Source organism: Ailuropoda melanoleuca, chromosome 13 (assembly GCF_002007445.2).
Source record: "Ailuropoda melanoleuca isolate Jingjing chromosome 13, ASM200744v2, whole genome shotgun sequence".
NCBI lineage: Eukaryota > Metazoa > Chordata > Mammalia > Carnivora > Ursidae > Ailuropoda > Ailuropoda melanoleuca.
The window spans coordinates 52,696,232-52,706,527 of NC_048230.1; the positions used below are offsets into that span (position 1 = coordinate 52,696,232).

General features: G+C 40.0%; 1 non-coding gene across 1 annotated transcript; it reads left to right on the forward strand.

The window, feature by feature from the left end:
- The first annotated feature begins 9,049 nt into the window (after nucleotides 1-9,049).
- On the forward strand, nucleotides 9,050-9,154 carry LOC117795886. Its single transcript, XR_004620033.1, has one exon. It is a non-coding gene; the product is annotated as a U6 spliceosomal RNA (small nuclear RNA).
- Nucleotides 9,155-10,296: the final 1,142 nt, after the last annotated feature.

The window sequence follows — 10,296 nt, forward strand, 5'->3', positions numbered from 1 at the left end:
CATACATACACATGCATATATACACATACATACATGCATAGCTATATACACGTGTCTGGTACAGTAAGTCATAATACAGAATGTATTTCTCATTATGAATTTGCTTGAAAATCACTAAATTAGTCTTTCAATGATAAGCCCTTTTAGCTTCTAATTCTTCAAAAGCATTTTTTTCTCTAGTCCGCCACCACACTTAGAAAAGTCACTATTGGTATCTTGGGGTGCCTGGGTGGCTCAGTCAATCGGGCATCTGACTTTGGCTCAGGTCATGATCTCAGAATCCTTGGATCAAGCCCCGCTTCGGCCTCCCCATTGAGTGGGGAGCCTGCTTCTCACCCTTTCCCTCTGGCCCTTCCCCTAGCTCATGCTCTCGCTCTCAAATAAATAAATATTAAAAAAAAGTCACCATTTGTATCCTATCTTGTATTTTGTGTCTTTTGTTACCCAAAATGGTAGAATGAAGTTGGGATTCACAGCCAACTCATATTCATGGAGAAAAAGTATGCATCCTCACTCTCTGAAAGTACCTTTCAATATCGTGAAACCACAGCAAGATCAATAATTCAAAGCACATGTTCCCGAATCCACCCAAAGGCTTAGAAGTTCTAAGTTTTCTAGAAGAAAGTGTATATATGCACACGTGTGCAGGTGAGCGCGTGCACGCACACACACACACGCACCACTGAATATTTCTTTTCCCTCAGTCCCTCAGGGGGACTAGTTCATAGCTCAACTGAAAAAAAACATGGATCTGCAAGTGCAGGAAACAAGTACTTCTCAGGTGAGGTTTGGGAGCACTCAACAAGGAATTATAAACACAAGAAGAACAAAATCCTATGCTTGAAAATCTGTTAGGAATAAGGCTCCTATTTCCAATGAGTCTCATGTCTCTGTGGTCCTTAAGAGCCAGGCTCTAAAATCTGCTGGATCTTAGTTAATTAATTTTAACTGGACCTTTAGTAGAGGCCAATATATGATGGAAAGGAAAGAAAATTAGCAATGGCAAAGAAGGCATTTTCTAGGACCAAACTGCCTGAGTTTAAATTCCAATTCTGACATTTCCCATGAGGGAGAGCTTCTGGAAAAGTACTCGAGCTCACCTGGTCTCAGATCCCTCATCTGTAAAGGGGACACTACCAGTACCTTGCCAGAAGGACAAAGTATGGGCATCCAGGGAAAATTATAAGCTTAGCAGCTGGCATGTAGAAAGAGCCAGTGTGTATTGGCTACTGTTGTTACTTCTGTTCTATTTATGATCACCATTATTAACCCTAGTACGGTCTTCCCTGACTCCTCTAATTTGTCACTGCATCTGCATATTTCCATTTTATGTTTCCTTTTCTTCAGTATGTTGGGAGATCTAAGTTCCAGTTCTTTTTTTTTTTTTTAAGATTTTATTTATTTATTTGACAGAGATAGAGACAGCCAGCGAGAGAAGGGAACACAAGCAGGGGGAGCGGGAGAGGAAGAAGCAGGCTCACAGCAGAAGAGCCTGACGTGGGGCTCGATCCCATAACACCAGGATCACGCCCTGAGCCGAAGGCAGACGCTTAACCGCTGTGCCACCCAGGCGCCCCTAAGTTCCAGTTCTAGTCAATTCAACACCAGACATATTTGCAGAGAATCTACTCTGTGCAAGTCAATACGCTGGAGTGTTAGTGGTACAGACATAAGAAAACACGATGCCTATTTTCTTAAAGATACTCTTTAACACTGTATTCTTTAAACACTTCTGGTATGATGGGTGATGGTACAAACCATGGCCACAGTGTCGTCTCTTTCAGAAAGACTGACTTCCAGTAAATACCCCTGTAAGATATTACCCATATAACAATAACGTAATAATATTGATCAATTCAAAAAGTAAACAGTTGCTCAGCTGCATTCCAAGCAAGGCTTTACTTACCACGAAACGGAACATGCTCTGTTATCAAAGCTTATCTTCTCAAAATCATTAAAGCCAAATGAACACTTTTGGGTGCTTTCATCAGATTAAAAAAAATAACACTTGATATTTGAATTAAATTTTAATAAGAAACAGGACATCTGAAGGTGGTTTTGCCCATTATTTGATTTCACAGAAGTAATTCAAAGTTCATTTCTACAACTAGTTAAATTATTTTTTTCGAGTACTTATTTAAAAATAAAACTTACACAGTTATTTTTCAGTGAGTCGTTTGAACTGACTGAGGGTTTCAATATCATGGGGTCAATCCACAATGTTGAAAGAATAAAAGTAACTGAAGATGCTAAAACATATGTAATTAAATACGTCGCTTGCTTCTAGAAGGATCAGAAATCAGTCTGTCTTCAATAATTCTTTCATCAAATTGGAAAAGTCAAACTGGGGGGAAACATGGCATGGTCTGCTCTGATTCAGAACACAGACGCTCACATTTCAAAAACTTCACCTCGCTCCCCAATCTGCATGTGGCATAACCGGGCTGGGTGTTCTGGAGAGGGAGAATGGGAAGACCAACATGTTGGAAACCCCAGCTCTATCTCAGACTCAACAGCTATTATCCCACTTTACCCACGAAGCCATCTTTTTGCAAATATAACGCACAACATGTTTAGCCCACATTTTTACTTAAGATGATCCACTGTTGGGGCACCTGGGTGGCTCAGTCAGTTAAGTGTCTACCTTCAGCTCAGGTCATGGTCCCAGGGTCCTGGGATCAAGCCCCACATCGGGCTCCTTACTCTGCAGGGAGCCCACTTCTCCTTCTCCCTCTGCCCCTCACTTGTGCTCTCTCTTTCACTCTCTCTCTGTATCTCAAATAAAAAATATTAAGAAAAAGATGATCCACTGTTTTTGCAGTTCCTACAGTTGGATTTTCTATATTCCTTAGCAAGGCTTGACCCTTCTTGGGAGCAGCCAGTTGCTGAGGGGAGGAAGGGGGCAATCAATTAAGCTAGAAGTAACCACAGTGCAAGGGGCTCAGGCCAACTTGAAAAGCCACCAAGATACAGAAGTGCACCACCTTCCACACCAGGATTTCCTCCACATGGGAAAGCCCCCAGCTGGAATAGATGAAGAAACCCTTACATTTACAACTAAACCCATTCCCTCTGGGTCTCATCCTGCATCCTCCACCCAAACTTCTCCCAAAGTTCCTCCAACACCATTGGAGCCGGAATGCCCATTGCTCTACCCCATTACAGTTTACTTAATTTGCCTGTGGCTTTTCTCCCGACCATCCTGACATGAAGAGATGGGAGAAGAGCATCCCATAACAGAGACAAACAAGGAACGGGCCACACAGGCTCAGCTTAACTGGACCTTCTGTTCTGCCTGGTCGAAGTACTCTCTTGTCATTGAGAGACAGTAATGATTTTGCAGTCTCACCTTTTACATCTTGCTCATTTTTCTCTCAGTGTTTATGTTCTCTTTAATTCCCTTTTATTTCAATCAATTAATATGTAAAAATCCCTAAGCATATTTAATCTCATAATTACAAAATCTCATAATTTAGAAGATCTCCTGCCAAACGAGAGCTCTATTGAGAACCCTACATGACAAGAACTGTTTTGAGAGCACCCATGTATTCAAACAATTACTTCTTACAAAACTCTCACGGGTAGTAACTATCATTACTCTCTCTATATATAGAACTGATAAAGAGGCACAGAGAAGTTAAGTCACTCTCTCGAAGTCTCACAGCTAGTAAGCTCTGGTGCTGGGCTGCAAATGCAGGCATTTTGAATGTAAAATCCACACCCTTAAGTACAATACATCCATTCCATACATTAAATTCCTTAATGCAAATACACAGGAAAATTCCAAACAGCATTATTCATCAAATAGTAGGGAATCATGTGGAAGGTAAGCCTTGGTATTATATCAGATGACCAAAAATCCAAATTCACACCAGGTAATATCCAGACAGATGGGTGAGAGGTTACCATAATCTCCTGAACTAATCACTGCCCCCACTTTCTTACTCCTCCATGGGGAGACCATTTCCCAACCTCTGAAAGGCTTATTCCCAATGGGCCCTGATAAGCAGCCAGAACCCCATCGGACCTCACTCACCCAGGATCACCAAGGACTCCAGTTAGGCCCTTTAGATTCTCTACCCCCAGAGATTTTGGAACTGGATTTAAAAGACTCATATGGTGGGGCACCTGGGTGGCGCAGTCGTTAAGCGTCTGCCTTCAGCTCGGGGCATGATCCCTGCGTTCTGGAATCGAGCCCCACATCAGGCTCCTCCGCTGGGAGCCTGCTTCTTCCTCCCACTCCCCCTGCTTGTGTTCCCTCTCTCGCTGGCTGTCTCTGTCAAATAAACAAATAAAATCTTTAAAAAAAAAAAAATAATAAAAGACTCATGTGGGCTCTGAACTTGAAAAGTTATGTACTGGTAGGTTGGGATGGCCTAGCTACAGAGACAGAGAAAAAATTATATCTACATAGACGAGGAGAAATAGATTTCATTTGAGTCATGAAAGATAAAGAGAATAACTTTAGTTTTGAACTTTATAGTTTCTGTCTCCATTCTCTCAAATCTGCATCTATTTCCTCCCCTTGAGTTCTTAAAACACCCTGACCCTCCCAACATAGACAAACGTGCAAATATTTTTTTTTTCTTAAACTTACTCAAGTTGCATTTAGGTTTCTGTTACTTGGAACCAAAAATTACTGAAAACAAGAATCGAAGTTATTATAACAAAAATAGCAACGATGCTAATTGCACAGTGGGGTCTACTCATCGTAAATGAAAAGCTGCTATTTCTATACTGGTATTTCAGTCAACAAAGATAACACATAAAAAAATCAAACACCCTATAATTTACTTTGGTACCTAAATTGGCCATATCTCTTAATGACCCTTATTTTATAAAACAGATTTTATTTCATAAAACACATTTTATGTTTTGCTTACATCGGTCCCCAAGGCAGAGGTCTTTGGGCAGCTTCTGAGTCACAGATTAGGACTAGGAGGCGATAGCAGATCTAACAGATTACCTGAGAGTCACAGAATGCATAGGTCCGAGACCTACTAAGTCAGCAACCTGCAATCAAGGATCCATGTTGGCCACAAGAGTCCTATGGCCCAATGCCCTGTGAGCCCCTGTGTGTATCTGGTCCCTAAGATGTTACTCACAGGTCACAAAGGGATGTCTCAGGAGAGATCTGGTTTTAATAGCGAAAAATGCAAAGTTCTCTTAGCAGCCTGTGCTGCTCCTTCAGTCATTAAATGGTTCAGATCCCTGACTGGATATGTACTTCTGGATTAGATAACGTGCTCATAAAATGTAAGGTAACCACAACTGCTGTGAAGGTAAGGACATAGCTCTCTGGCACCAGATGGATGAGAGATTGATCGCACTACCCCTTGGGAGCTTCAGGAACTTCCCCAAGTCGCTTACCTACTCTGAGCATCGGCTCATGGCACGTAAACGCACAGAACAATTTGCCTTTCATAAGGTTGTTGTAAAGAGTTACTGTGATGATGTTTTGTAAGTTCCTGGAGAAGCCCCCAAGCAGAGAGTAAGTGCTCATAAATGTGAGTCATCATCACCATCTGCCCTGTTAGGAAGCCCCCCCCAGCACACACAACTCTTCATTGTAGCTGTTAGAGTCAGGTGGTAAAGAGTGCCCCCTCCTGCTGTCAATCTACTTGTATGCACTTACCTATATTGCTTGTGATTAATTTAACAGTCATAATCATGCTTTTTTGTGATCTAAACATTTAAGACCAAAGGCTCTCCTTTTTGAGCTCCCTTTTCATACACATCCTATTTCTTACCCCCTCAAATCCCAGATTCCTAGCCATGTGAGTCGCATAAGACCAAGAAATTCTAGACGACTGATGTGGAACTAAATGGGCTTTCTTGTGTCTCCTTTTGAGAATGCCTCTTGGCGTTACTGATGGGCCATTGTTTATTTCTTAAGCTAGTGTTTTCTGATTAGGAAAACATGCTGAATTTATGGGGTATAATGTTTGAGACCTGAAAGCAGGAAGCCTAAAACCACTTGGCTTGTCTAAAAGACAATATTGATGCTTGGTTCAGGTTGCCCTTGGGACCTACAAAACTGACCTCAGGGCAGGAACTCCCAGAGCAGAGAAAATACATAATTTTAGAGACTGTACCCTCCAAATGCTGTAGACCATGTTCAAACTTTACATTACAAAATAGCTTTCCCATTTCCCTGTGTCATTCACTCACGTCTTGTAGTTAATATTTGCATAGTTTCCACTGATATTCTGAAAACCAGGTGTGAGGTCGTGTGGCAGGTACACAATGACATTTTGCTGCTTTAATCCCCAGCACGTTCCCTAATTAATGTGAAATGTTTGGTCTGGGAGAGGACATTTTCTAAAGGAAACCAGCGATAATCATTTCAGAGATCTATTCTGAAGCTCATTTGCTTTATCTCTTTTGAATTAACTACTTGCTTTCTCTTCCCATACAGCTTCAAAACACAATTAATTCCTTTCTTGGGGTTGGCACAGTGGAATACACATTCTCGCTGTGAAAACTCCACTGTTGAGAAGCTACATAAATATGAACACCATCTCCATTCCCACCGTTCAGTATTCATCTGCCGGCAACTGTTTAATCACAGGTGGACTTCTGCGAGGTGGGAAATTCTACAGGGGAACAGATGGACCAACGGGAGGAGGGTAGACCTCCAGTGGAAGAATTCCATATCTGAAAAGCAAATGACCTAGTGACTTAACTTATCCCATCTCTCCTCTCCAATTCTACAAGGACATCAACAGGAAACAACTAAGTTCTCCTTCCATTCAGAGCAGCTTATGTTTATGCAGAAAATGAACAAATGCAGGGTTACATCCAGGGACCAGAATAGGCAAGGACCCTTACTAAGGTACATCTTTTAAAAATATGAGTAGGTTTGATGTCTCGTTGGATTAAACAGAGCAAATCCAACATGCCACTTAGAGGATTCCCTGAAAGTCAGAATTTAGGACTGGTGACAAGCTCTAAGAGGAACAGGAGCTGGAAGCGAGGACTAAAGCTTGCCTGGAAATGTTGAAGAGGAATAGAAATTTTATCTCAAACATGGAGAAAAGGAAAAGTGTGTACCAAAGATGATCACCACTAGCTTTATTGCTATTGCTATGGAAACTATGGGCTGAGACTTTCAGGTGGCTTTAGCCATGGACCCCTGATTATTTCATGGTCATTGTCAAGTGTTTGCAGCATAGCAAGCCTGCAATCTTTTCTCCCCTTTATTATGGATGTCTCAGAAAAGAAAGTAAAGTATCCTGGTCAAATCTTGAAAATACGCTGATGATGGATCAACTGGCAAATTCATGAGTGACATTCACTAGTAGGAGAATTCTTATCTACGAAATGCTTTCAGTAGACTGTACCTGGTCTGTTTAGGGTTGTTAGTGGTAAACAAATCTGGACTCTATGGATTATGGGACATGGTTCCCTGAAAAATGCTGAATGAGCTATGTAGCTATCAGAGTATAGAATGGAGATGTTTGTGTAAGTCATGTACCTGCAAACATTTCTTAGACACCTTGTATGTTAAATTTGGCTGGAGCATGCCCAATGATAGCAAGAAAGGACCTGGAGCTATACACTGACAGTCCTTGGCTTCTCCTTGCTTCACCTACACTTTACGATCACTTGTATCCTTGAAGTAATCAGGAAAGCTTGATAGTGAGTAAGACCTTAGTTTCTGTGCTCACTTAACAATTTAACCAATGCCTCAATATGCAAAACAATAATGCAGTATTTAATAGTGTATATATCATTACTATACTTTAATTAGTTATATTATTTTGCATATAAACTTAGAGTGAAATGCAGATTCAAATTATTAGAGAATTGAATATATACTAAAATACCACTTATTAGAAAGTGCATGCACACACACAGACACACACACACACACACACACGTAAATACTTAGGAAATATCAAACTATTGTAAGTAGTGGCTATTGTACATTAAAATTGAGTGGAGGAGATTTAAGAGTCTTTCTCTTCCTTTTTACGTTTTTCAAGTATAATCATGTATTATCAAAATAAAAATCTAATATAGACACATTTAAAGTAAAAGTATTTTATATGCAATACAATGGCTTTGAAGAGTACACCATATTCACGTTGGTGATTAGAAAAGGTAGCTCTAGGGGTGGCGCAGTCCATTAAGCGTTCAACTCTTGATTTCAGGTAGGGTCATGATCTCGGGGTCGTGAAATCAAGCCCCTTGTCAGGCTCCATGCTCAGCATGGAGTCTACTTGAGATTCTCTCTCCTCCTCTCCCTCCACCCCTCCCCCTGCTCACTCTCTCTCTAAATAAATGAATGAATTATTTGAAAAGCAAAAAGAAAGAAATGGTAGCTCTTGTATCCTATGGTTCTCATCATCCAAGTTATTTTTGTTTTTTGCATTGCATGCCCTACAGTATCACATCAATCCTGCATTATAAAGATAAGCAGATCCAAATGCTATGCATTTTTCAATTTCCTTCCAAACATCTTAGTCTTCAGTTGACTCATTCAAAAGCATAAGAATAAGGTAGTAATCATATTTGTTTCAAAGTTGAAAATTAAGAATATCTAATAAATGCTTGATGTTGTAAAAATAAGTATAAAGTGAGACAAAGAAATATAGCCCAGCAATTCCATTCTTACATGCATGCCCTGGAGAAGCTCTCACACATTTGCCTAAGGAGATATATAAAACCATACATTTTGCACCAATCTTTGTACAAATGAAAGATTGTAAGCAACTTATATACCCATCAATTGAGAGCAAGATAAATTCATTGGGATATATTCTTATAAGACTATTATCTGCATCTTTCTCTATTTTTGAGATATTTCACATCTCAAATGATATAAAAAAGACATTTTATATAATTTATACCTATGTAAAATACATGTATCTCTAATGATATGTATATGTTTATATATTATAAAACTATTACTATATTGCAAATGTTAATATATTTGTACATATATCATATAGAGATACTTATGAAAGATACTTTACATATAAAAGACATAAAATATATAATGTATTCAATAAATACATATAATTCAAAACAGGAAAACTACAGTGCTCACTTCAGTAGTGCATCTATTACAAGTGGAACAATACAGAGAAGATTAGCGTGGCCCCTGAGCAGAGAGAACACACAAACTCATGAAGCATTCCAAATTTTTTGGTATACCTATGATGAGCACTGAGCAATACAGAATTGTTGAATCACTATATTACACACCTGAAACTAATATAACACTGTCTGTTAATTATACTGAAATTTAAAAAATTTTAAAAGAGAAAATGACAATAGAGGACATAACAAATGTCACAATCAAATGAGAAACAACAGAAAACACCCCCAAAATGATATGATAGCATTCCAATAGATGTGACACATTTCCTTGTTATCGCCTGTCCTTGTACCACTAGCTAATGATATATACAGTATCCTATAGATATGGCAAGGGCGGGGCTGCAAACTTTCCAAATTAATGATGCATTCACAAAAAGTTCACGTAGATGAATGACACAACAGGTTAATTCTGAGCTCTGCACAAAAGCAGCTGCAGTAACAAGTAAGACCCGACATTGATCTTGTGCTTCCTATGCACCAGCCTGTGCTAAGTGCCTGACCTATTTAAGTTCATTCACTTCTTTTTTTTTTTTTTAAAGATTTTATTTATTTATTCGACAGAGATAAAGACAGCCAGTGAGAGAGGGAACACAAAGCAGGGGGAGTGGGAGAGGAAGAAGCAGGCTCACAGCAGAGGAGCCTGATGTGGGGCGATCCCATAACGCCGGGATCACGCCCTGAGCCGAAGGCAGACGCTTAACCGCTGTGCCACCCAGGCGCCCCAAGTTCATTCACTTCTTACAAAGCTACCTGAGTTGGGTATTATTACAGCGCGCATTTCCCACATGAGGAAGCGTTTAACAAAGAACGCATGCAATTCTCCGTATCACACAGCTAGAAAGCACCAAGGCAGCATCAGAACCAGGTCCTCTGGCCCTGAAGTTTGGTTTCCTAACTAAATGGCAGCTTCACTCACTTTCACAGGTGTTTTCAAACTATCTTATGCAAGTTTTAAAAATAAATATAGGGGGTGCCCAGCTGGCTCAGTCGGTAGAGCAAATACTCTTACTTCAAGTTGGTAAGTTCCAGCCCCATGATGGGTGTAAGATGGCTCAAAAATAAAATCTTAAAACGAAAAATAAAATACAGCAAGTTTTCACAGTACCCCTTAAGCAGCACTGAAGAACCGAAAAATATTACAACTCACAGCAGGAATCTTTGATATCGGGGAGGCGTAAACCTTGAGAC